Genomic DNA, 27,901 nt, shown 5'->3' with positions numbered 1-27,901 from the left:
AATATTTGTCGATCTATGATAATAACAATTATGAATATAATCTGAAAATAAAGAAAATATAGAATTGTAAGATGTAAAGCTATTATGTAAAGATATATTTGTGAGTAATAAAGAGGTGGGGGGAAGACACCTGCCCTCCCAGATGAACCAGTTTCCCACCTTCCTAGCATTTGTATGTAGCTATGAAACAAAGTGTATAGGTACTTTTCTCTTTTTTTCAGAGAAATTAGTCTGCTCCCCACTTTCAATGTCTGGACTTGCTCACTCCTGGAACAATTCTTGTAGATACCCATAACTCCAATTCTCTTCTAGCCCAACCTTCCTCAACTTATACCATCCAGATGTTTAGGACTTCAACTCGCATCATCCCTGGCTATTTTCCATGCTGACTGGTGATTATGGGAATTGTAGTCCAAAACAATGGAAAGGTGCCAGGTTGGGGAAACCTATTCTAGCCTGACATGCCATCATTCATTCCCCTTTATTATAATGGTACTGAGGTCTGGCAGCAAACTAGGAGGCAGCCTTTATAAAAGCTCCAGTGTTTGGGGGTCTCTATGGTATTCAGGCAAGCTTCAAATATACTGCCTTAATTTTTAAAATGTCACCAATCCCTAGAAAACATAACTCAGCAGAATTTGCCTGGTTAAATTCTAAACGGTTTAATAAAAATGGGCTTTAAAAATATGGGGGTTTATGGTAATGAGGCTCTGCAAAACTCAGTGAGGCAAACAGTCGTGCAGAAAGATGATGGGATCGTAAAGGGTTTGTTAAAGGTTCAGCAGATACATTTTTATTCCTTGAGCCAGCTGGTTTGTTAGCTTAGCAAGCTCTGGATTGGTATCAAACCTTTGGAGCCAAATCCTTAGCATGTTTACAGAGATTAAAGTCCCAGTAAGTTCAATGTGATTTACTAAAAATATTAGCTATGCACAAGTAGGGATGGAAAGAGATATTTGGTCCAGTTTGCATTTTAATATGAACCTAACTTGAAACAATACATGGACCAGAACACAAGTACCCTTTGATATTCACACTTCTCCAAATTTTGTGGTGTAATTCTCTGCAAAAAACAAACAAAAACAACCCCCCCCCAGACAAAAATGTGTATATGTTAGCAGAAAGGATGCGTGAAAACGCAAATATTCATGAAAGGACATACAATAATTTAATTTGTTAGGAGAAATTATTTGCAAAAAATGTGTACATTAGGTTTGTGAGTGACCATTTTATTTTTTTTATAATAATTTTTTTATTACATTTTTCCAAATTACAAAAAAGACAGAAGAAAAAACAGAATAGAAGAAAAGAAAAGAAAAAAGAACAAAAAATCACATCCATTTCCACAGCTTATTTCAAATTTCCACCGGACTTCCCCGCATCTCCCGCATAATGCATTCTTGATAATAAAGTCATCAGCAAATTATACCCTTGTTTCATATAATTCTTTATATTTTCGGTAATAATTTAAGTTTAAATCTCTTATTCTCCATTTACCCTAAAAATATAACCTAATATCGTTTTTACCCATTTAAACTTTGATTCTTTCACAAATGTTAACAATTTCATAGATAATTAAATTTCATTGCTGGGGCTAACGTTCTAAATCATACGACGTCTTATGTTTCATACAACTTATAATACTTTTGCAGATAGTCTTTAAATTTTTTCCAGTCCTCCTCCATTGCCTCTTCTCCCAGGTCTCGGATTCTTGCAGTCATCTCAGCCAATTCCATATAGTTCATCAGTTGCGTCTGCCACTCCTCCAGTGTGGGCAAATCTTGGGTCTTCCAATGCTTGGCGATTAAAATTCTTGCTGCAGTTGTAGCATACATAAAAAAGGTTCTATCCTTTTTTAACACCTTCTGGCCGATAATGCCCAGAAGGAAGGCCTCTGGTTTCTTGGGAAAGGTGTACTTAAACACCTTCTTTAACTCGTTATAGATCATTTCCCAAAAGACCTTCAATCTTGGACAAGTCCACCAGAGGTGAAAGAATGTCCCTTCAGCCTCCTTGCATTTCCAACATTTATTATCAGACAAATGGTATATCTTAGCGAGCTTGACTGGGGTCATGTACCACCTGTATACCATTTTCATAATGTTTTCTTTCAAGGCATTACATGCCGTAAACTTCATACCGGTGGTCCATAACTTTTCCCAGTCTTCAGACATAATATTGTAACCAATGTCTTGAGCCCATTTTATCATGGCTGATTTAACTATTTCATCCTGAGTGTTCCATTTAAGCAGCAAGTTGTACATTCTCGATATTACCTTGGTCTTTGGTTCTAACAATTCTGTCTCAAGTTTCGATTTTTCCACCTGGAATCCTATTTTTTTATCTAGCTTAAAAACCTCATTAATTTGGGCATAATGTAGCCAATTTTGCACCTTATCCTTTAATTTTTCAAAGCTCTGCAACCTCCAATTACCTCCAACGTTTTCTATTATTTCCCAATATTTCGGCCAATACGCCTCCATATTGGATGTTTTCCGAGCTTTGGCCTCAATTGGTGAAATCCACCTCGGAGTTTTGCTTTCCAATAAGTCTTTGTATTTTTTCCAGACCATAAATATTGCTTTTCTGACAATATGGTTTTTAAACATTCCATGTGTTTTCCCCTTGTCATACCACAAATACGCATGCCAACCTAACGAATTGTTAAAGCCTTCCAGATCTAGGACATCAGTGTTTTCCAATAAAATCCAATCTTTCATCCAGCAGAAGGCCGCAGCTTCATAGTATAACCTTAAGTCCGGCAGGGCAAACCCCCCTCTCTCCTTTGCATCAGTTAATATTTTAAACTTTATTCGGGGCTTTTTGCCCTGCCAGACAAATTTAGAAATATCCTTCTGCCACTTTCCAAAACAGTCCACTCTGTCCACGATCTGCAAGGCCTGGAACAAAAACAACATTTTTGGCAAAACGTTCATTTTTATAGCTGCAATTCGGCCTAACAAGGATAGTTTCAATCTTGACCAAATTTCTAAATCTTTTTTAACTTCTGACCAACATTTTTCATAATTATCTTTAAATAAATTCAAATTCTTGGAGGACAGATTGACCCCCAGGTATTTCACTTTTTTAACAATGTTTAGATCTGTTTCCCTCTGAAACCCCTCTGTTTCAGTAACCGTCAAGTTTTTCCCTAACACCTTAGTTTTTTGTTTATTCAACTTAAAACCCGCCACCCGACCAAATTTCTGAATCAATTCCAAAACTCTTTTTGTGCTAGGTTCTGGCTCCTGTAATGTTAAAACCAAGTCATCTGCAAATGCTTTCAGTTTATATTGTTTCGCTCCGACCCGTATTCCTTGTACCTGCCGATCCTCCCTTATCATATTCAGCAAAACCTCCAGGACTGAAATAAACAACAGAGGGGATAGGGGGCACCCCTGGCGTGTTCCTTTTTCAATATGAAGTTCTTCTGTCACCACATTGTTCACTATCAACTTAGCTTTTTGTTCAGAATAGATTGCCTCTATTCCATTCTCAAACCCCCTTCCCACTCCCATCCCTTCCAAGTTTTTCTTCATAAATTTCCAAGAAATGTTGTCAAAGGCCTTCTCCGCGTCAATAAAAATTAACACTGCTTTGGTGTTAATATTTGTTTGTAAAAGTTCCAGAATATCAATAATGTTCCTGGTGTTATCATACAAATGTCTACCTGGGAGAAAGCCTGCTTGGTCCTTATGGATTACTTCATTTAGTACTTTTTTAAATCTGTTAGCCAAAACATCCGCAAATATTTTATAATCCACATTTAGGAGTGAGATGGGGCGATAGTTCTTGAGTTGAGTCTTTTCAGTTTCCACTTTAGGTATCAATGTGATGAATGCTTCTTTCCACGTATCTGGTGCCCTCCCTCCCCCCATAATCTGGTTGCAAACCTCCATTAATGGTTGCATCAAATAGTCTTTTAAAGTCCTGTAATACTTGGAGGTAAGTCCATCAGGGCCCGGGGATTTGCCTAGTTGCATATTCTGAATGGCATCCTCAACTTCCTGTTGTGTTATTTTACAATTCAAGATTGATCTCTTCTCTTGAGATAATTTTGGTAAGCCGTTGTCTTTCAAAAATTGTTCTATCTCAGTTGCTGCCTCGGGTTCTTGTGTGTACAGTTTTTTAAAATATTTCTGGAAACACCTTCTAATTTCTCCCGGTTTCTGAATGTTTTTCCCTTCAACTTCTAAGTTGGTGACAAAGTTTAATTTTTGTCTCTTTTTCAACTGCCAAGCAAGCAGTTTCCCACATTTATTCGCAGATTCAAAAGACCTTTGTTTCATTTGTTTGATTTTCCATTCCACTTCTTGGTTAATCAATTTCGCATATTGTGATTGGTGAAATTTGATTTCTCTTAAAGTCTCTTTTGATTTTGGATTCACTCTTAATTTTTTCTCTCCGTCGCTTATCTTCTCCAATATCTTATCTTTTTTACTATTCCAAAGTTTTTTCTTGATTGTATTCTGTTGTATCAGAAACCCTCTCATAACAGCTTTACTTGCGTCCCAGATAATTCTTTTTTCCACCGAGGTATTCAAGTTGATTTCAAAATAATCCTTTAAAGTTTTTTGGGCCTTCTTTACAATCTCTTGATCTCTTAACAGGTTGTCATTCATTTTCCATCTGAAGGAGTCGGCAGTAGTAAATCTCATTTCCATTTTCAGAGCGTTGTGGTCGGAGCAAGTCTTTGGGCAGATTTCTATTTTTGTAGTCTTAGGTGCCAGTCCCCTAGATGCCCAGATTTGGTCGATTCTTGTCCATGACAGGTGGGCCTCAGAAAAAAAGGTTCCTTCTTTACCTAGGGGGTTTCTCGTCCTCCATAAATCAATTAGGTCCATATTGTCAGTTAGTTCAAAGAAAGTTTTTGGTAGTCTTCCATCTTTAGTCAGATTCTGGTTCTGTGACTTATCCATCAAAGTAGAGACGACCCCATTCATATCTCCCATCATAATGATGTTGGAGTAATCCAGATAGTCCAGTAGTGTCTCATGCAGCTTCTTATAAAATTCTGATTTCCCCTCGTTTGGTGCATAGATTCCTAATATCAAAACTTTTTCTCCTTGGGTCAAAATTTCAATAGCCAGGATTCTTCCTTGTTCATCTTTAAACAAAAATTTTGGTGATAGATTCTCTTTGGCGTAGATCACCACGCCTCTCTTCTTAACTCTATCTGATGAAATAAATTCTTGGCCTAATCTTTTATTTGTTAACACCTTCCTGTGTGACCTGGTCACATGAGTTTCTTGCAAACAAATTATGTCCAAATTCTCTTTCTTTAAAATATGGAAAATCCTTTTGCGTTTTTCTGGGGAATTCGCGCCATTAATGTTCCAACTATAAAGCTGCAGAGACATCCTGTATCAATCTGTTGTTACTCTTATTGGGTGTCTTCTTTTTTGTCCAAATCCGAGGGTGGTGGCTCTTTTCCTAGCTCTGGTGGTGGCCAAATAGCTACCGCTCCTTTCTGCAGGTCTTCTCCGTGGTCGTGTAGGAACTTCTGGCTGTCCTCTTTCGTTTTGATTTTTATCTTCTTTCCTTTGTATTTGAATGAGAGACCTTGTGGAAACTCCCACCTGTAAGGTATTCCGTTGCCTCTCAAAAGTCCAGTTAGGTCAGTGTAGTTAGATCTTAGATCCAGTAATTGTTTAGGAATGTCCTTGTAGATTTGTGCTCTTCTGTCCTGGATCTCAAGTGCTTTATTAAAATGTAAGTCCAGTAGCTTGTCTCTCTCCTGCTTAGTCCTTAAAATAATCAAACAGTCTCTAGGTCTGTCCTTCCCAGCCACCCTTCCCAATCTAAATGCAGTTGTTATTTTAAAGTCTGTATCTTCGTTTATACCCCAGAAATTAGAAAATTCTGCTGTCAAAAAGCCAATCAAATCCTCTTTCTCAATCTCTGGGATAGAGCGTAATCTCAAATTATTTTCCCTGTTTCGCAGTTCCACCAAAGACAGATAGGCCTGCTGGTCAGTGATATGTTTATGGAGCGGCCTTACCTCTCCTTTCAGTTCCTCCACTTCTTTAGTTACTGCTTCTACTTTCTCATTCGCAGCCTCGGCCAATTTTCGATTTTCAGATACAACGTCCTTTAGGTTTCCAATATCTTGTGAATGCTTAGCCACCTGTTCAGAGAGTTTGTTAATTGAGGATGTGGCTAAGTCAATTTTTGCAGTTTGGTCGTCCACTTTTTTGTTCAAAATTGCAAATTGTTGTAGCATTTCCTCTAGAAGAATGTTAGATCCCCCAGCTGCCATATCTTCACTTGTTAATTGTTCTGATTCTTCAGCTGGGGTTGTTGGTAGTGGTACAGCCTGTAGTACCGCAGGGACTGAAGATCTACGGCCCTGGGAAACCAAAGTTGTTTGTACCAATTTGCCTTTCCCTGCTTTCGACGCAGCTCTTGTTTTAGGTTTACCACTCATTCCACACTCATTCCACACCTGTCTTTGGATTCAAGGTCAAACTGTCAAAAGTTCCATGGGAAAGACAGGCCTCAGAGTGAGTAGCCAGACCACAAAGAGACAAAACAAAGTCAGTTCTCAGGAAATTGTAAATCCCAAACTCCACTAGGGGGAGTATCGTTCAGTTCATGAAAGAAGAACAAAGTTTCAGTCGCCATTAAAGTTCCTACGATTAGTTAAATTAATAAGTGTCTTTAGAGAAGATCTTTTCCCTCTGGCAGAGCCCTCTCAGTTTTGCCACAATAGTTTCTTAAAAGGTGCAAAATACAGTTACTTAATTATATCCACCGGTAATGCCTCTAAGTATCTGTTTCAACTTTGTAAGTGTATCCGCAACGCAACTTTTGCCCGCTGCAAGTCCGGGACTAGGGATTTCCAAGTCTTTAAAGTTTTGAAAGTTTTAGCGGAGAAGAAACCCCAAGTAGAATAGACACAATCACAAGAAAATAAAGATAACTTGCCTTTCCCTTCAATTTCCAAACTTCTCCAGACGTATGCCGTCTCTCATTTAAAAACCCTTTTGTACTGCTTCCAGCTTGTCAGTTTCTTTGCCTTTGATCATTAAGCACCTCCGGGAGACGGACTTCCTTTTTCTCGTCTCCCGTTTTCAGCCGAATTCACAATTTGTAATCCAATCTCAAATAAATCCTACTCACGAGTAGTTACTTTGTAATCCAATGTAAAGGAAGAAAGGTCGGCGCTCATCGGTAACAGCCGCGCGGCTTCACTCCCGCAGAAAGAGCGATGAATCCACAGCACCGCTTCCCCTCCGCGCTTCCGGAGCCCCTTACGGGGTCCCTTCTTCGTTTTGGGGGTCGCTCTCGGTGCCCGCCGGATCCCACGGCCACGAGCTCGCTCTGCTCGTGGTTTAACTTAATGGGTCGTCGCTTCGCCGTAGCGAACAACCCTTTTCTGCGGAGCCCCTCTTCGCTGCGCAAAGAGGACCGCCATTACTCGTTTCGCGCCGCCTCCGGAAGTCTGTGAGTGACCATTTTAAATTTCCAGTGCCAGTGTGCATTGATACAACACTGGAGAAATTCAATATTGATGTGCATGTGTGCTTGTGGATGTGTTTCGTTTGGGCCAATCTTTTACAAATGTGTATGAATGCACGTGGACATAAGGATTGCTTCCCCCTGCCATGTACTACTATCAATGCACATCTGAAGACTGGAAATGGAGAGAAGGAGAAAAGTAACAGAACAACTGAAGATATGGAAAGCTGCACATGCAGGATTATTGGAATGAGGTTAATGTTGGAATTGGGTGTGTTTTTTTTCTTTGTGGGGGGAACACCATGTAACAATCCCTTAAAAAACCGGTTCTTTGGGGAAAATAAAACCAGGTGATTTGGGATTTCAAAATGCAGGGAGAAATTAAGTTGCAGAGAATACAATCTCAGAAACACTTCTAGGGTGATCACAGCTCCTGTATTACAGAGAACAGCCCTTTATTCAAAGTGCTGTCAGCCCTCTATTTGAAGGAATCCTCTGTTTGAAGGATAATCTTGTCCAAGTCCATTTTGATATAAAGAACCGTAAGACCACACTGCAGGTTTTTGAAGCAGTACATGCATGGATAGCAGATGGGGCAAACATATAGGCCATCTCTTTACAGTCTTCCCCACTGTGAAGTATTGTTTTTCTATTTAAATTCTGGCAATTATTTCTAAATCTGCATCTAATGCATGTAAATTAGCAAATGCAAACCAGTGTCCTATTTTGCCCTCTTTTTCTTTTTTTTTCTTTTCCTTCCTTCCTTCCTTCCTTCCTTCCTTCCTTCCTTCCTTCCTCCCTCCCTCCCTCCCTTTCTTTCTTTTTTTTGCAATATCTAAATAGTCACTGGATTCAGGAAAAGGAAGAAAGTTGGATATGCATCAAAATGCACAGTTCCAGCCCATCTGGCCACCTGTACTAAAATGCATACTGCATTAGCTTTGAAGAGTCCTTTGTGGACTGAGCATACATGGTCCATTGCAGAACACCAGGTTGTACCCCAGCGTTAGGCTCTGCCATTCCTGTTTTATGGCCTGGAATCCCTGGCAAGGTTTGTCTGTTTGACAGCCATTCCCTGATTGCATGCTCCTGACTGTTCTGGTATGCAGAATGTACGATCACCAATAAAAGGGTTTACTTCAATTGATTACAGATGCTCTTTTTAATGTCCCTACGGATACTATATTCACAGCAGTTTAGTGTTTGCAGGCTAGACTTGATCGATACAGTTCTAAGCTCAAAGCTATTTTGTGTAATGATGAGCACTTTGAAACAACACACTCGTTCTTCTGGCAAAATAAAGATTTTAATAGGTCCTCAAATCACAGACATGAGCTGAGAGCTATGGGACTGTTAATTAGAAGATACTTGCCTAGCCAAAAAGTTCATACACTTAACCAATGATGGTAACACCATCACAGAGGTCACATTTACTAGAGATGGCTGTTGCGCTCAGGACCTCTTTTGTGGGTTTCCAGCAGGCATTTGCTTGACCACTGGGAGGAAGAACAGAGTACCTATTATTTCATCCACCTTTGACTGTAGCCCCACCCACCACTGGGATGTGTCCCCTGGAAGGTTGCCCTCAAGAGAATAATGCCCATGGTTTGAAAAATGTTCCCCACTTCTGCTATGCACTGCATGAAGAAGTACAGTGGTACTTAATTCATTCCGGAGCTCTGTACTTAACTTGAAACTGTTCTTAACCTGAAGCACCACTTTAGCTAATGGGGCCTCCTGCTGCTGCCATGCCGCCGGAGCACGATTTCTGTTCTCATCCTGAAGCCAAGTTCTTAACCTGAAGCACTATTTCTGGGTTAGTGGAGTCTGTAACCTGAAGCATATGTAACCTGAAGCGTATGTAACCCAAGGTACCACTGTACTTTGTTTTATCTATTCTGAATCTTCCAACATTCCACTTGATTGGAAGGCCTTGAGTTCTAGTATGAGGGAGGGAGGAAAACATATCTCTGTTCACTTTATCCATACAATGCACAGAGGCAGATCTACTATGAAACTAATGAAGCTTCAGCTTCAGGGCTCCTAATCCCAGAGAGGCCCCAGAAGTGACTTTAGTCCACATTGGTTAAGAATTTTGGGTCTAGTAGAGTCACAGTGATTTGAGATTCATTCATTAATTTTTTTGGTATATTTTTCAACAGTCCCAAAGTTTGTGGTGATGGAGCAACCCCGCTGAAGAAGATAACAGTGGTTACCAAGACCTTGTTGCTGGTGGTGAAGCCCCCCCCCCTCCAATCACTTCATGGTTGCTTACATTGAGTTGCATTAACCACACTGAACATCAGCAAACATGGCGACCTCACTGCTCATTGCTATCCTTAGATCTCTCACATCTCCCACCATATCCTGGTGTAAGGATGCTGTCAGTGGTTCCCAACTGGTTGCCTAGGAAAGTACAAAGACAAGGAAAAGTTTCTTACGGTCCTTTTTTATTTCAAACTTTACAGAGAGAGGCTATAGAACGTAGCCTCTTGGATAATGGCATTGTCCTGAGTGAATTCCCCCCCCCATCTCTCCCACTTCCTCATTCATCACCTCTATGGATGCTGCTACATGCCCTCTGTCTTTGAGCTCTTTGCTCTCCTACTTTCAAGGCTCGCCGGGTTCTGGGGGATGGAGGGTCCGATAGGCTTTCTAATGATCAGCTGGGTGTTGCTCTGGTTCTCAAACAATTTCCCAACGTTCCCCCTCATCTGCCTCTGAGCTGCTATCTCCCTCAAACCCTTGTTGTAAATCTATACTGTCTCCGTCGTCTTCCTCCCTGGAAGGGTGTAGATGTGGAGCTGGTGTGCTGGTCCAGGGGGGAGGTTACCATGGGCGAGGTCCAGGACCTGAGTCGAGGGTTGGCAGACAGTCCTCCACGGGTGAAGCGGGGTCCACAGCGAGGAGCAGGGCAAGGACAGGAACTCTTGGGGAACCGGACTGGGTGCTGGCCAAAACAGCTCTTCAACGACGTTTCTCCTGCAACCTGGGACCGGGCTGACTGGCCTTTATCTTCTCTGAGGCCAGGGGCGGTCCCGGCCCCCAGGAGACCCGCCTCTCCTGGCCTTAAGGCGAGCACTCCTCCTGGGAGAAACCAGTTCCCTCCGCCTCTCTGCCCTGAGCCTCTGCAGTTCAGGAGAGGCTGAAGGGTTACTGGACCCAGGGGGAGACTCACCTGTAGGCACTGAGTTCTCAACCACCTCTGGAGCCAGAGTGGATTCACCTGGTGCCTGCTCCTGAGGATCCAGCACAGGTGCAGGTGCTTCAGAATCAAGGCCCTGCCCCAGTTCAGCTGGCCCTGGAGGTGGGGACTCCTGTGCAGGCTGGGATTCCTCCGGTTCAGCCTCTGAATCAGATTCCCAGGCCATCACAGCTGGTCTCCACCATTCCTCTTCTGCCCAGTCCCTGACACCTGGGCACATCTGAAGATTAAGTCTAGACTCACAGTCCCTCTGATAGTTTCCATGACCAACTCTTCTGGGGTGCGGTCATTTAGGATGCCTAGAAAGTTTACTTCTGTGTTGTTACTGGGATGTACATTTATGCTGTCCATGTGAGAGCAGTTGAAATCACCCATTACTCCAGCACTTCCTCTTTTGGATTGCTCCTTCCTTATCTCAAGATCATCTTTGGCATTTTGGTCAGGCTGATGGTAGTACATCCCCAGTAGTTAATTATTCATGGAGCCCAGTATCACCACCCACAGCAATTCTGTGGAGGACTCTGCCCCCTTTGGGATTTCTAGGTTATAGGACTCTATATCCTGTTAGAGGTACAGACCAACACCACTTCCAGTACATCCTTTCTTGTCCTTGCTGTAGAGTAGGATTTGGGAACCTTTGGTGTTCCAGAAGTTGCTGAATTATAACTCCCATCACCCTAGACCATTATCATGCTTTCTGGGGCTACTGGATTTGACAGGCCGGCTGGCTCTTCTTATGTTCTCGCATTCTTACGGACTCAGTCCAGCCAAGCAAAAGCTCTCAAGTAGGAGTAGGTGGTCTGGGAAGAGAGAATATGGCCTTATGAGATTCCCCAGCATTGGAATTGGCCTGAGGTTTCCTACTCCTAATCTAAGTAGTCTTCCCTGTAATGCCATTAAATCTAGAGCCTAATGTATCACTGTTGTGTAATACATAATCACGTTCTTCAGGTACCAAAAGGATACAGGCCTCAAAATATATTGGCCATTGGAATCCAGTAGTTTCTGTCACACTTTTTAAGACTTGGAGTAACTTCCATAGTTACACAAAATGTTGCAACAGTGTTTAGCTTCAGAGCGCCTTTTTACTAATGTAGTTGCATTAGTTCACAGCAGTCTTCAGACCTTAGAATAATACAGGGCAATCCTGTACATGTCTACTCAGACATAAGCACCACTGAGTTCAGTGGGATGTACTACCAGGTAAGTGTGTATAGCAGGGGTCAGCAACCTAAGGCCCATGGGCCAGAAGATGCCCACGAAAGTTGTTTAACTGGCCCATGAGCCGCCCCCGAACCGAGCCCCCTGTTCACGCGCTGTGCTAAACTGGTGCAGCACGGCACGGGGATTCGCTTCCGCAGTGCTGAAAATCATGTCTCCACATGCACAGACACTGAAAAATGCAGGCAAATGCAGGCATGTGCGTGATCCGGCCCATGGAGGGATCTCTGTGGGACCTACCGTATCTGGCCAAGGCACGATAAACCTTGCTGACCCCTGGTGTATAGGCTCACAGTCTTAGATATACTGAACATGCTAAGGTTGCAGTCATATGCACTTACTTGGGAGCAGGACCCATTGAATTGAGTGGGCTGACTGCTTCTAAATAAACATTGAAAATGAGGAACCAACAACCCATTGTTCATAATCAGTCATAGCTTTTTGTCAATTTCCAATTCAATTCATAATCAGGCAAGAAATAAAAATAACAATTCAAGTGATGTAAGTGTTTTATGTTCTCCAGCATATTGTATTGTATTTTAAGTCCATAATACATTTCTCCATATTATGGACCACAGTGTGTGTGTGTGTGTGTTTGATGTGTGATGTGATGCATGTTAGATATATACTTGGTTGTGCCTAGTTTTATGCTTTCCCTGCTGTAGCCTAGAAAACACCCCCAAAGCTCTAGATTCTGGGCAGCGGTTCTTTCATTGGATCTTGTGGGATGGTTGCTATCCAAATCAATTTATCACCCAAGGATTAACAGTGGACTGACTTTTTCTGGTGTTTTGTTCTGGAACTACAATGCACCGAATACAAGTGCACCGCACTGGTAAACTTTGGCGTCTATCTCCTCTGAGCAGGGTGATATACAGCTTACGTTATTCATTCCAGCCAAGCCCCAAAGCTGCAGTGCTTAACAGTTGAAAATTAATGCAAATGCCATTTGTATTTTGCTTACAAGACAAATTGTATCTGAATAATTTAAATGGTTTTTCACCCCTCAAGGCATCACACGTTCTCAAAACAATCCTCTTTTTTATTGTTTCATCGTATGCATGTAAGTGACTCTAAATTACAAATATTGATGCTCTAATTTCTTTTTAAAATAACTGCCAGTGGGGGCCTGGGTGATTGAATCCAATTCTTCTTCATAGTTAAATATTCTTTTTATTATTGCAGATTTCCACTGAGGGGGTCTGGCACTGATGAACTAAGAGGTGTTTTTCAGCCTTTCAGAGCTGCTCTAATACATCTTTAGTGCCACAGTGACTTTTTCCACCTACAAATAAAAGGACTGGAAAGAGATATCAGTGGCTGTGACAGATGTCCTGGTCTTTAATTGTGGTAGCCTTTCCAATGCCCTTTCCCAGTAGGCACAGATTTTTTGCTGTTTGTAGACTTAAACCATCTCCCCACCCACCCACCCTGCCATATCCCCCAAATCCTCTGTCCATCCGCCTTTACCATTCTTGCTGCTTTTCTTTGTTTGGAGTACGGGGGTGGCTGAGCTGAAGTATCTCCCCCTGCCCCATCTCTGAAAGGAAAATAGGTAGCTGCATTGCACTGAGTAAGGCTGTTGACTAATTATTGTCCATTTAACTTGCTATTGCCTACACTGACTGGCAGCTGCTCTGTAGGGTCTCAGGAAGGTTCATCAAATCTGGCCCTCTTTGAAAAAAGTTTGGGTACCCCTGCTCTAACATGAAGTGATTTCACTCTGATATGTGCTACTATAATTGTGTATCATGACACCTGGAGGCCCTGCAGAGATTCAGTCTCCTGAACTACAACAGCATGAAGGGGAGATCTTTTGGCAGGGATGTGCCATGGATAGATAAGTTACATCCTGGTCACTCCAAAAGCTGAGCCTATGAGCTCAACCGCACTTCCTTCAATGTCTGAGCAGTTGTTGTTGTGGATGAGCCCTATGTGTGTGATGCGTTGCATGTGGAATTATTGTTTTGGGGTTGTGGGTGGGGTTATTGTTTCTTAATCACTGTTTTAATTGTACTGTGTTTTGCTAGATGTTGCTGAGGACATTCCAAGGACATTGTCTCCAATCCAGATAATGATGGGTCTCTAGATCAGAAGGACTTGCTGCAAAGGTCATAGAAGATGTTAGCAGTCACTTAACAGATGGGGAGAGAAATCAAGGTAACACCTTACTGACCAAAACAGAATAAAAATTGAAGGGAAAGGAACAGAGACTTTTTGTATTTCTTAGTTCAGGCCTTGTATATAGAAACAATTAGGGAGGGTGGTGGAATTGCTGTAAGTGGACTGAGCATCAAACTGGCGCATAGACTTTGTTTGCTATCTTTGCAAAAGGAGTCTTGCTTGCAGCAACTTTCTTCAGAGTCTGATACCAGTTGCTCTTGTCTTTTAGAATTTTTCAGATATGACATTTGTTTCCATACGATTTAGTCAGCTACAGTCATAATCGTTTGATCTTAACTGTCTGCTGAGTACTGCTGAAATGTCTATTCACTTTAACTTCTGCCCTATTGATTCACTGCTGAGGCGATTATGTTAGCCATTAATCACCATTAACATTCACTGCGTTATTGTTGACTTTCCTCTCCCTTTTCTGCCCTTAGCCAGACACACAGAGAAAGTACAGTCAAAGGCTCACATCTTAATGCGAATCTATAATATTTATTAATGTAGCAAAAAATAGGCTTTATTTGTATTTTGTGGATATTAAAATGAGATTGGTGCATATATATTGTAAAAGTGATATTACATTATTATTATAATACTATAACAACTGGTTAATTTTTGTCTCATCCTGTTTATGCTTATTACTTCTCATTATTAATTCATGCAAAAATACAATTGCATTTATTTTTGTTTGGTTTTCTGGGCAAAGTGTGTCATTGGGTTGGGGGACAGAATTATAAGCACACCCTGAAACCTACACCTTGAACAATGCGAACTGATTTTTTGGGACTGTGGTGCGTCACTTACTTGCTTGACAATATAAGCTGTTAATATGCTAGCTAGCTGATAAGAAAAATAAATAAATGGCAAAGACTAGTAACTTGGGCAAAAGAGATCTGTCACCTCCTCTACCTCATTTGAACAGACAGTAACCCTGAGGCCTACATACCTCAACATACCTCATATCTTCAGCTAGGATTACATTATGTTTTCATTTTTTATGCTGATTCCAGAACTGTCTGAAAACTCAGTAAGCCAGTAATTGCTCATTGGCTTACTGAGTTTTCAGACAGTTCGGGAATCAGCATAAAAAACATAAACAATAATGTTATTCTGAGAAAGCTAAAGGAGCAGATAAGGGATAGTTTAAAATAACTAAGTGAAAACTGAAGTGAAATGGTATGTGTGATGAGATCACTGAAAAGTAATCTTAACCAGTACTAAGAATAAGATTACATCTCTAGCAAGAAGACATTCAACCAAAGGTACACAGGGATAACAGCATCAGAAGTACGCAACCAAATGGGGCACTGCCTACCTCAGTGAATGTCATGTCACTTTGACTAGTTGCTAAACAACATATTGACCCTTTTGGGTGGTTGGCAAACACTGGGAACAGAATTAACCTCTTAGGTCACAAAGTGAATGATCCCTGCTGTTGAACTTCAAACAACTGGGAGGCCTGCCATTCAAGAAACCCTTTACAGAGATTTTCCCAGAGACTGCGGCAGAGACATCCCCAGTGATCTGCTTGTTACCAGCACCAGTGATCCAGCAATGTGACATGTGAAACCAAACACGTACCACTAGAAGTCAAGCTTCATTTTTGAGTAAATATCTAAGTTCTGTAAATAAAATGAGAAGTCTTTAATGATGACTTTGCACATAATTACCTCCTAAATTATTTTGAGAATGACTTTATTTACTGCATTTAGAAAGCAGTAATCATAATGGAGTTTACTGAGCATGATCCCATTTTATCCTCCGCCCCCCACACCTAATTGTGATAGAATGTTGTTGCTCTCTCCTCTCCCACACACCCTTTCCCCATGAAATTGAGCAAGTAGTACATGAAACAGAAGGAGCATCTTGAAAAGATTCAGAAAACACAGTCGTAAGTCCAGTAATATCCAACCAAACTGATTACTTCCTTCTTCCTGCCCATATTCAGTGCCGGATTTATGTATAAGCTATAAACAAGCTATAGCTTAGTTCCCCACTCTCTTGGGGGCCTCCAAAACATTTAAAGGGAAAAAAAAACAACTGGATGTACATTTCCAAAATATAAGATAAGTTCAACAATTACTTTGAGAAAATACATATTTTGTTATGTGCAAATGGCTTTAGATACCTATTAGGTCCATAAATTACCATATAGCATATATTCAACACAAAAAACAGTGACAATTTGTTGTTGACAAAGGACAGCTGGACATATAAAGGGCCCCATTACCTTCAGTGGCTTAGGGCCTCATCAAACCTAAATTCAGCCCTGCCCATATTCACCATGGTTGTCTTTGCATCTAAGTTAGTTTTTATTTATTTATCTGAAACATTTTTACCCCACTGTAGCTGAAAAGTCTCCCAGAGTGGCATACAAAGACCAACAAGCCAGACCCTCCATGTGTCCCTATTTTCCAGGGATGTCCCTGATATAGAGAAGCCATCCTGGTTTCTGATTTGATCCTGGAATGTCCCGCTTTTGCTTAGTATGTCCCTATTTTCATCGGAGATATGTTGGACGGTATGGAGTTATCTGACCCCCAGCCATCTGAAGGCAATCCTGTATACAGAAGGTTTTTTTTTTTAATGTTTACTGTGTTACTATGTTATTGTCTATGTTGGAAGCTACCCAGAGTGGCTGGGACAACCCAATCAGATGGGAGCGGGGTATAAATAGTAAAATTATCATGGGCATCCCTATTTTCATCAGAGAAAGGTTGGAGAAAGGTTGAACAAGCTTGCAATCTAAATATATACCACAAAAAGGGTTTGGGGAGAGGGGTTGGGTGGGGATGCAAGCCCAGGCACCAGTTCTCATGACCACCAATTGGAGAGAGCCCAAGACATAGCAAATGATTGAAGGCAGTGATGTTAGAAGCCCACAAGAATCTCTCTCCTGGACTCTCTGAGATGTTCAGTGAATGTGAATGGGGGAGGGAGTTGGATTGCAATATCACCCCACCCCACATACATGTTCACACTCGTGCAAGTCCCTGCAATTTTTACAAACATTCATGTAGGGCTCACAAAGTTCACAACTAGAAATGAAAAAAAAACAACACAACAGAATCTGTTGTACAGTAGATTACGCAACTTGTTGCACAATGGGTTTTCACTAGCTCAACTGCTGTATTGGATTCCTCTCTTGCAAAACATTAAAACTTGCCCGTCAGCTAGCACAAGAGCAAACAGATAATGTTGGATAGAGCCCTAACTGTTGTATGTTCAGCATTAGCGGATTATATTGTGGACTGGGATATTTTTGGTACTTTTAATTATTGTTACATTTATTGTCCCACTGTTCCACCACGGAGCTCAAGGTAGCATGCATGATTCCCCTCCTCCTCTCCTTTTAAGAAATGCAACTGTCAGGAGCGAGTCAGCAGTAAATCACACCAAGCAAGCTGATTAGCTAAAACAGGATCTGCACAGGAGTGTCAGATCTAATGAGCACAGCAACTCATTTTTAATAGGTCTTGCCCCCATGAAGCAGTTGCTGAGACGGAAGGCCCCTGCCTCCCCACAGCAGTGGCAGAGGAAGAGAGTGGGGGAGTAGACAGCCCCGGGTGCCATCTTTAATGGGCGTGACAAGAAGGCACCCCATGAGGAGCTTGCCCCGCTGCCCCTGGGCGCAGTGGCGCAAGCCACTGCCATCACGCCACTGCAGCCATGTACGGAGGATCCTCAACTCGCGGTTGCAGTGGTGGTGGAGGGATCCTGCCGCCGTCTGTACGGTGCTCGAGTGGCGCCATCGGCAAATCAAGCCACGGCACATATGTGGCGTTGCTACGTACGCCGCATGCTACGTACGCCACATGTACATGCGCCACGGGGCAGTTTGCCCCGCACCGGGTGCCGGTTAGCCTTCCTTCACCCCTGTGCCACAACTGCCTAAGTCCCCTCCTCTCCAGCGTTTTTCCCAGTCAACCTGAGTCTGCTCCTGCGTGAAGCTCCCTTCTCTTCCGCTTGCCCTCTTCATGCCTCTCTCAATCCTGGGAAACCAGGGGAAGAGGAGCTTGTTGCAGCAGGAGGGGGAGGCACCCAAGCTTCTTCACCAGCCAGACTCATCTCTGCCACTTGACCTTCTTCCTTCCCTGCTTCAGCTTCAGCTTCTGCCTCTGATTCTTTACTTCAGTTTGCCACAGACTCTCCCTGCCCCCCACAGCCTTCATGAGATCTCAAATGGCCCCATGAGAGCTTTTAAGCTCTCTGCCTTGCGTGTTTAATTTGTGCAATGTCAGCTGGCTGGCAAGCATGTAAAACTGCAATCACGCAAGTTAAATGGGCACAAGTTGCAAGTCAACTGTGTTGCAGTGCAAGATTTTGTGTGTGCACAATTAAGAAATACAGACAGACAGTTGGACTTGATTGACAGATTGGTTGTATATGTATTGATATATATATATTGCTACTCCTGAACTGGGACTGATCACAGTTAATGATCAGCTAATGCAATGTTATGAGTTTGGGGTGTGGGGAGGAACTAGAGATGCTTCTAAAGCCTAGATCCAGCAAGTGTTGAAACATATGCCAGGTTAGCCTGAGTGATGGGCCATTAAGGGAAACAAAGGAAAGGGGCTCCTTATGAAACAGCAAATGGGTGGGGCCCCTCTCTCAACTCTTAGATAGTTAGAAGTACAAAGCCTGAGTTCAGAGGTGAGTTGCCCTAGAAGTGATGTGCTACTGGAGAGAGAATCAGAGCAATGTGTCTGAGCTCTGTTTGAATCCAAAGCTGTTGTTATGCAAGAAACTAGATTCTTTTAGAGTGTTAATAATGTGAACCCCTCCATTATAGACACAGGTTGTATATAAAGAAACCATATATCATAAAGACACTACAGCCTCTGCTGTGTGTCATCTCCAAAAGGAACCCTAAACCCAGGGTAAGCTCCTGGAACCCCAGGAATCTTGCGCTGCTCAGAGATTGAGGTAGCATGCACAGGGGTGAATGAAGGCAAACCACCAGCTGTGCACGCGTTGCGCCGCTACGTAGGGCGCATGTGCGGTGCCGCTATGTACAGCGCATGCGTGTGACACCGCACATGCATTGTACGTAGTGGTTTGCTGCCGCTCGAACGCCGCATAGACGGTGGCGGGATCCTCTGCTTGAGGCTGCAGCCGCGAACGGAGGATCCTCCACATGTGGCTGGGTGGTGCGATGGCTGCATGTGCCGCCTTGCCCAGGGTGGCAGGGCAAGCACACCGCGGGGTGCCTTCTTGTCACCCCCCCCAGACATGGCACCCAGGGCACACCACCCCCTGCCCCCCCTGCGATGCCACTGAGCATGCAGCAGTATTAATCTGAGTTGCAGGAATACAACCTTACTTAGAAATAATTTGCTTTAAAGAAGCTTCTTCATGTTATTGTACATCATTAGCGTTGCTGATTGAATCGTCTAATTGGTTTTCTTTTTTGCCCACCTAGACTCCGTGTTCTGAAATTGGTAGAAACACATTTTAGAAGCCAGGAAATTTAAAGAAGGAAAGAAACAGGTTAGAAAGGACTATGATGGGGTGGAAGAATGAAACAATTTCAAAAGGTACCAGGCGGCCACATAAAATGAGCTTGATGGCCATGTCTGACCCTGGGGAATAAATTGCATATATGCACCATAGCCTGCATGCCAGATTGCTGGAGGGAATGAAACGACTGGGTGCTCATATTGGAAGTTTGCAGGGCCAGCCCAATACATTTTGGCATCTGAGGCCAACCACAAGATGGTGCTCATCCCCAGCAGGGAAGAAGGGGTGAGTGAGTTTCTGCATCCAGAACAAGGGGGAATAAATATCTACACTGGGAACAACAGTGAAAGGAGACCAGCAATACCTCTTATTCACCAAGAGGTCATTGTAGACGCGGAATGGCAGGGAGCTGCTGAGGAGGCAGTAGATTGGACTTCAAAGGAATGTGCTGTAGCTGTTGCTGCAGCAATAGTGGGAGATGCATTCCTTGGAGGCTAGATCTGCTGCCCTTGTGGATCCTGCTGCCTGAAGCAGTTGCCTCACCTTGCCTAGTGAGGTTTGGAAGACTTCCATACTCAATAAATCAATGGATGCATTGCAGCATGCAACACACAGCTGGCTGATGGAAAGCAGAGGGCCAGGCTCTATTTTCCCAATGAAGTCTAGCATTTTTCAGGGAATTCTGAGTCATATTCCGAGCTGCACACAGCTCATAGGAACATGGAGTGCTGTATTGGGTGTATATTATGGGCAATTTTCTCCAATACTGCAATAGTCCAAATATTGCTGAACTAGGCTTTGAAGAGACAAATGGTCCAAGTTTTTTCAATTGAAAGTGAAACCTCAAACATTTAGTGCCGTATGGTGGAACTTTATTCCATACGCTAATTACATTAGATGTGTAAAAATACATGTCAGCGATGGGCAACAGGGTTTGGACAGCATGAAGTTTCTTTTCCTTTCCACCATAAAGGGACTTCGTCCTTTTTTGCTTCTTCTTCTTTCTTTTCATTGAAGTGTCTACAGTGTGATTTATCCAATCTGTTTACTGTGTTGGTAAGAGGTTTTTTTCCCCCAAAAAAGGAGGGGGTGTTATATGTTTGGTTCAAGGGCTGTCCAGGTCAAGTCCAGTTTAAAGATAAAGAAAACTAAGAAGGGAGAGATGGAGTTGCCTTGAGGTTGCCCCATTGAATCTTTCTGCACCTGCTTCAGCATGGACTGTTAGCTTAGCTAATGCTGAATTCTATGCACATTTACCTGGTTCAACTAGAGTGTCCCCATGTCATCCTTAACAGAGGACAGTCCTTTAGAGGGTTTTCTGGTCCAAAGCTGGCTTAAAGAAAAAAGATATGTTAGAAAGGAAATACAGAAGGGCTTTGTCAACTATGGCAAGATACGTTCAAATTATAGTAATTATTGCAAAATCTGCATCTATACACATAAAATAGCTTATGCACAGTTTATGGAAATCAGCACCTTATTTTGTCCTCTTTTTCAATGATAAAGAAGTGGTCACCAAAGGGCCCCCTGGTGGGCCACCGCTAACTAAGTCAGTGATCCACTGACCACATGCTGGCACTGGTTTTTTGTTTTTTTTTATCTCTGTTTTCTAGTAGCTCTGGGAAATGCCATAACTGTGCTTCTAGGGGGGAAATGAAGCCAGAGGGGCTGGATATCTTTGGAGTTTTGTAACTTTAGCTAGGTGAGTACTGATGGATGTGCAACAGCAGGGATCATCCAGTTTGTAGCTTAAGTGCTAATTCTGTTAAAGTCAACTAGTCAGGAGCGGGGTAGGTGGACACCAGGCTGAACAGCAAGATTTTCACTGAAGTGTCACATTTTCTTATTGGCTTTGTAGTTCTGATTAAGTTTTCCTCTGTATGTTTGGTATTATGTTTCCCTTCTATGTACAAGGCCTGCCCTGAGAAAGGCAAGATCTCTGCTGTCTCTTCTCAGTTTATACACTGTTGAGTTTTGTCAATAAAGTCAGGACTTTTCTATGTCTGTGTTATTTAAGCAACTTTGCTCACAATTATGTATACACATTTTGCTTGTAGCATCTGTAGCACTCTTCGGGCTGTGACATGTGAAGATTAATTTACAGTGCCCCTGCTGCTAATGCTAGTTATTGTACAACAGGATAAATTTAGTTTCTTTTTCATCTGCTCAGACTTTTGCTCTGTGTTGCAATGATGTTTCTGTTTGTTTCAGCACATTAAACTGAAATCACTTCATTGCATCTTGCATGGGAATGTACACAGTGCTGTACTGCTTATTCACTAAGATTGCAGCCCATGAGCCTTTGATGCCTGGGAGGGGAGGAGAAAAAAAGATTAATGGCAATGGGAGGGGGAAAGATTATTTGTAGGCTAGAAATACACTGTGCAGACAGGTTTTTTGGCCTTCCCCTTCTTTTCCCTTCTTTTTGTGCTCATGAGAGAGAAAGGTTAAAGAGTGAAACTTTAAACAAATGACATTTTTGGAAAGCCATTAAGTGATCCAGCTCACAGGAATCTGATGTCCCCCCTGGAGCCTGAGACAGGTGCGATAAATTCAGAAGTCATGGAAACAACACATGAAGACAGTCGAGCATGATGAACAGCAACAGCTGCTGTCAGGGTTCAGCCTGCAGACAAGGATCAATAAGTCACTTGCTGAGCGACTGGCTCTTCGGTATAACCATAGCCACAATGGGGATAGTGCTGTAATCTGAAGCTGCAAAAGAAAAGAAAAATATCTAAGTAAATTTCACCTTGCTTTGTTTCCTCCTTCCCTTCCTGTCTGTCTTTCTGTCATTTTCCTTCTCATTTTTATGTGCCAAAATAAATCTTTTACTCTTGACATTTTTCAGGGGCATCTAAATCCAGAGGCCTGCAAGGGATGGTGCAGAATTTCAGCTCAGTTTGCTTACCTGTTTCACACTTTCTGAAACAATACATGAACTGAAACGCAGCCATCCTTTGAAATATTCATTTAATCTGAATTTTGCAGTGCACCTCTCTAGCTGAGCAATGTGTAGAAAAATGCATCTACTAGCATAAAGTGTTCTCTCTCTCTCTCTCTCTCTGGCATTTATATGCTAAGATCCAAATTTAGAGCAAGTACTCTTTGGCAGCGGCAGAGTATATGCCTGTGATGCCCTGGGCAGACGTGAGGGGCGCGTCCCTGAGAGGGGAGGGGTGTGGAGGGCGCCCTCCCACATGCCACAGTTCAAGGTAGGAGAGGGGTGGGGAAGCTGCTGCCTACTCTCTCCCTGCTCTCTACCACCAGGTCAGGCATGATCCGGCAGCAGAGGTGGAGCTGCTGTTGCTGGGTGTGCCCCGCTGAGGTGGAATGCTCCTGGCCACCAGATCAAACATGACCTGGCAGTGAAGCAACTGCAGCCAGGTGCGAGGCACCTTGCAGCCAAGGAGTGTAGGCAGCAGCATTGCCGCTGACTCTCTTGCTCTCCACCGCTGGGTCAGACCTGACCCAGAGCCACTGCAGCCAGGCATGCCTCACCGCAACATAGGAGGGCTGCTCTCTGCCACTGGATCAGACGAGACACAGCAGCAGAGCTGCTGCCACTGGGCATGAGGTATGCGGCAGCCAATGAGGGTGGGCAGCAGTGCTGCCACCCATTCATCTGCTCTCCTGACCCAGGTCAGGCCTGACCCGGAGGGCAGAGCTGCACCTGGCACAAGCACCACAGCCAAGGTGTAGCTCCTTCTGGCATGGAGTCAGGCTCCAATGAAGGAGCCTGCTGTGGAGGTGTCTCTTTGTGTCCCCTCTCGATTTTGCACTTGGGGCCACGGCCTCCATGGCACCCCCACATGCTATACCTCTGCTTTTGGGTGAGGGGACTCCAGGAGAGATTTAAAGTTAGAAAATATGCAGCGAAGTGTGGAAATAGGCTGGTAGACCTTTAAAATATGCCCTTCTAAGTGAGATCCACAATATCTCCTTAAAAAGTTTCTTTCCAAAGTTTCTCTCTTCCCTTAGCATAGGAAAAGATCATGTGTTTGGTAAGTTTAAAAATGATTTACTTACAAACTCTCCAAAGGTCAGATTCATGTGCTTTATAAAATTCCACAGACAATAAAACTTGGTTTAGTTACAAAGTGGTGAAAGTTCCTAAATTTTTGGTATAGCAACTGAAGCTGGTGAGAGCCATGTGGTCTGAGGGAACAGACTACTGTGGGAATGGGATGCTGGAATAGTGAGCCATTGGCCTGATCCAGCAGACTCTTCTTATGTTCTTAAGTGAGCCAATGTTCTGACTTATTATAAGACAGTATCCCAAGCTTCTAGTAGTGATATATCAGTTGGGGAAATGTAATAGCTCAGTGGTAGAACATCTGCTTTGCATGCATAAGAGCATGGGTTTAATTTCCAGGCATCTGCAAGTAGTGCTGAGAATGTCCTCTGAAACCTGAAACCCTGGAGTGTAACTGCAAGTCAATGTAGACGATACTGAGCTCAATGGACCACTGGTCTAACTCAGTAGACAGCAGCTTCTTCTACTCGAGTTCAGAGGTCCTGCTTCAATTGCTCACACCAAGTATTTCCCAAGACATATTGAGGCCTGGGTGAAGGACAATAGGGTGCCCTTTCCTCATTTTATGTACAGAAGACAACTGAGTTTGTGGTCAAATTATATGTCAACTGTGGTGATCCAATAGAGTCCTCCACCGCACCTGAAGCAGGAGGCCAGGTTAGGTGACTTTCTTTGTTCCTAAGCATGCTTTTTAGAAAGTACAAATAACACAACACACAGTTTGGCCGAGCAGTAAAGAAGTGAGAAATAAACCAATTTCTCTTGGTTGCTTCAGAAAATATAAAGGATACAAAAAAGCAGGTCCTGGACCAGTTCTTGTTATGTACAAGGTTTCCTCCATGGAAGTAAGAATTTGGCCACTGATGTTAGGATAAAATAATTTCCTCAATAGCTGTTGCATCTGGCTTTCAGCTGAGCACTTCAGCTTTCAATAAGATTTTTTTCCCTTGAAGATAAGCAGACGATTGTGCTGATATGCTTCATTTTGCACTGGCTGTTGCAGGCTTCTAAATACGGGACCTGATCAAAAATCTCAGTGCAGAAACTGCATTCAGAGTTACCACTTGCTAAAGTGCTCAGAGGCTCTTTATGTACGCATGCAGCACGTAGGCAGTGAATACTGCAATAAGCAAAATGCTGTTTTGTTACCTACTTGCTGCCATTCTTTTAAAAAAAGCCTCTTAGCTTTCTGTTACTGAAGGCCATGAGCTGGTAGCCATATTAAAACAGAGCTAAAATGGATTTAGGGACGCGGGTGGCGCTGTGGGCTAAAGCCTCAACGCCTAGGGCTTGCCGATCGAAAGGTCGGCGGTTCGAATCCCCGCGGCGGGGTGCGCTCCCGCTGTTCGGTCCCAGCGCCTGCCCACCTAGCAGTTCGAAAGCACCCCCGGGTGCAAGTAGATAAATAGGTACCGCTTACCAGCGGGAAGGTAAACGGCGTTCCGTGTGCGGCTCTGGCTCGCCAGAGCAGCGATGTCACGCTGGCCACGTGACCCGGAAGTGTCCCCGGACAGCGCTGGCCCCCGGCCAATAAATGTGAGATGGGCGCACAAACCCCACAGTCTGTCAAGACTGGCCCGTTCGGGCAGGGGTACCTTTACCTTTACCTTTAAAATGGATTTGCTGCTAACATTTCCCCTCAAAATGTTCATCCTACAGATTTTAAGATCATATACTTATGGATGCTCAAACATCTGCTGAATAACCTCCAATTATTTGACATTTGTATTTACGATCCTATTGTATTTGTTCGGAATATGCTATTTGACAATATTTGATTGTTGGCATGTAATATTCAGTATAGGGACGCAGGTGGCGCTGTGGGTTAAACCACAGAGCCTAGGACTTGCCAATCAGGAGGTCAGCAGTTCGAATCCCCGCGACGGGGTGAGCTCCCATTGCTCAGTCCCTGCTCCTGCCAACCTAGCAGTTCAAAAGCACATCAAACTGCAAGTAGATAAATAGATACCGCTCAGGTGGGAAGGTAAACAGCGTTTCCGTGTGCTGCTCTGGTTCGCCAGAAGTGGCTTAGTCATGCTGGCCACATGACCCGGAAGCTGTACACTGGCTCCCTCGGCCAATAAAGTGAGATGAGCACCGCAACCCCAGAGTCGGCCACAACTGGACCTAATGGTCAGGGGTCCCTTTACTTTTACCTTTAATGTTCAGTATATTTCACAATATTAAATCACTAACAAGCAGCAGTAGACAGCATCCAGCAGTTATTAGTAACAGAGATGCTGTGATAGCTGCATTTGACAGTATTGTTCTCAGCCACCCCAATCTCTGAGCAGTGCAAGATTCCAGGGATTCCAGGCGATTACTCCAGGTTCCTGTTTCCTTTGGGAATGAGGCACAACTGTGGTTGCAACCTTGGATTCAAACTGACATCAAAAATTGCTCTGTCTCTCTGTCTTCTCCCAGATTTCTGCTTTTACTTCTGGCGCACATCATTGCAACTTTCAACTCTCAACCCTTCCTTTGTTCTCCTTACATCTCACTATTCCAGGAATAGAAGACTTGATTGGATTTTAACACTTGCTGTATCCAGGGATTAGTGGGGTCTGGCATACAGCTTAACACCCCAAACTCATAAATGTATTTAGCTGCTGAGAGTATTTACTTGTTGCATATTTCCCAGCATTTAATGGTTAGCATGCAATAACATTTAGGTTATCTGAGACCATTTTATAACTGACAAGCAACAGTATATTCATTCTCTGACAGCATTTGATACCTGATATACAGGAGCATTTAGAATTGCTCAACATTCAATAGAAGTTGTTTTAGCATTTGACTGTATTGCAGTTGTAGCCAACATGGTGCATCCCAGCTATCTTATAGGCTACAGTCCCCATGACTCATTGGCCATGCTGGCTGGGGCTTACAGGAATTGTAGCCCAAGAACATCTGAAGGTCATCACACTGGCTACCCCTGCTGCACTGGATAGTTGTTATACAGTGATGTTTAACATCTGTTTAAACAGATGTTTAACAGATGTTTTGGAGGGAGAAAATGTGAGGTCCAAATGTAGCAAATGATAAATAATAGCAGGTTGTCACCAACATGGCATGTGCTAGTTGCTGCCATAACCTGGACATGTCCTGGGGGGGGGGAGACACACATGCCCATCTGGGTGGATTTTTACATTTTAAAGGAAATGTCTGGTTTTTTGGGGGGGAGGGGGGCTTGAGCTGCTTTGCACACTGCGGCTGCTGCCAGCCTGTGTGTTTCTTTCTCTGGCTCAGGCTGGTAGTGGTTTCAGCTAGCCTCTTTTTTGCTCTTCAAGAAATGGCAACCCTAGCATGTGCAGAGTTCCACTTGCCACTTAAAGGGACTTCCCCTTCCTTTCCTCTTCTCCTGCACCCTCAAAATTTGCTCCCAATCCTCTGGGGCAGATTTTGAGGAGGGTTTGTGTGGAGAGGGCTATAGGGCAGAGGAGGTAGGAGTTCTGCTGCACAAATAGGTGGATGTTGCACAAGCTGAAAGGCTGCAGTGAATACAACCTAATAATCCTTATCATCAGCATCTGCATCACAACAATAATAGTTTCCCCCTGCACAGAAAGCTCTAGTGCATAATGGAATGGATCTGTTTCTGCTTTACAATAATACATGGAGTGTGTCCTTGACCATCAAGTATGAAGCAAAATCTGGGCTTCATTGCCATCACTTTGCTCAGGCCTTTTCTTGGGGAGTCAAGCTTAAAGCGGGGGAGGGTCAATTCCAAGCTCTTATCTCAATAGGCTCACATTTTAAAGGATTTAATCCTGACACCACCAGCACAACAAAAGGAATCCATGCATTCACACTTCTGAATACCAATGAGAACTTAATCTCCTCCGCAGCAATGAAATACAGTGTAGACTGGCGAAAAGACAGAGGAACTAAAGCACTGTGGATTCCTGAGAAGTGAAAATAATATTCTGCGGCTGCTGTCAAAGAAGAAAGAAATCAGATTAGATTTCAGATGACTTTCCAAGGGAACAAGATCAAGGGAAAGAGCAGCGGGGACAATAATATATCAAGATGCAGAATCCCGTTTTGATATCAGGCGGTATCTATGGAGGTCATGATTGTTATAGCCCTGATTAAATTACCAAAGTCCTGGTGTCTGTTCAAACCAATTACCTTCAATAATGCTGCGAATCATCCTGTGGCATTACTGGATTTGCAGCCTAAACAGATCATGGCAGTTGTTCAACAATATTCCTTTGTATAGCAACACCCAACAGCCAGAGATAGTTCTAATACAGCACCTGGTATTTTTGGGTAGCTGCCAGGGGGACCCTAAATGACTGTTTAGACCCCCATTAAAAATAAATAAATAAATAACAGTTTGACAC

The 27,901-nt window shown here is 43.2% G+C and overlaps 2 long non-coding RNA genes across 2 annotated transcripts in view; one reads left to right on the top strand and one right to left on the bottom strand.

Moving 5' to 3' along the window:
• LOC309523982 overlaps positions 1-14,098 on the top strand; it is an 84,450-nt gene extending 70,352 nt beyond the window's left edge. Inside the window, exon 4 of the long non-coding RNA XR_014215705.1 lies at positions 13,918-14,098. This is a non-coding gene — a long non-coding RNA (uncharacterized lncRNA). The remainder of the gene's footprint in view (positions 1-13,917) is intronic.
• LOC309524006 overlaps positions 1-27,901 on the bottom strand; it is a 212,032-nt gene that overhangs the window by 30,106 nt on the left and 154,025 nt on the right. The gene's annotated exons all lie outside the window — the stretch shown is intronic.

This window comes from Podarcis vaucheri, assembly GCF_965113315.1.
Source record: "Podarcis vaucheri genome assembly, chromosome: Z".
Classification (NCBI taxonomy): Eukaryota; Metazoa; Chordata; class Lepidosauria; order Squamata; family Lacertidae; genus Podarcis; species Podarcis vaucheri.
The sequence above is the reverse complement of the archived record's forward strand: the minus strand, read 5'-3'. Positions and strand labels throughout refer to the sequence as shown.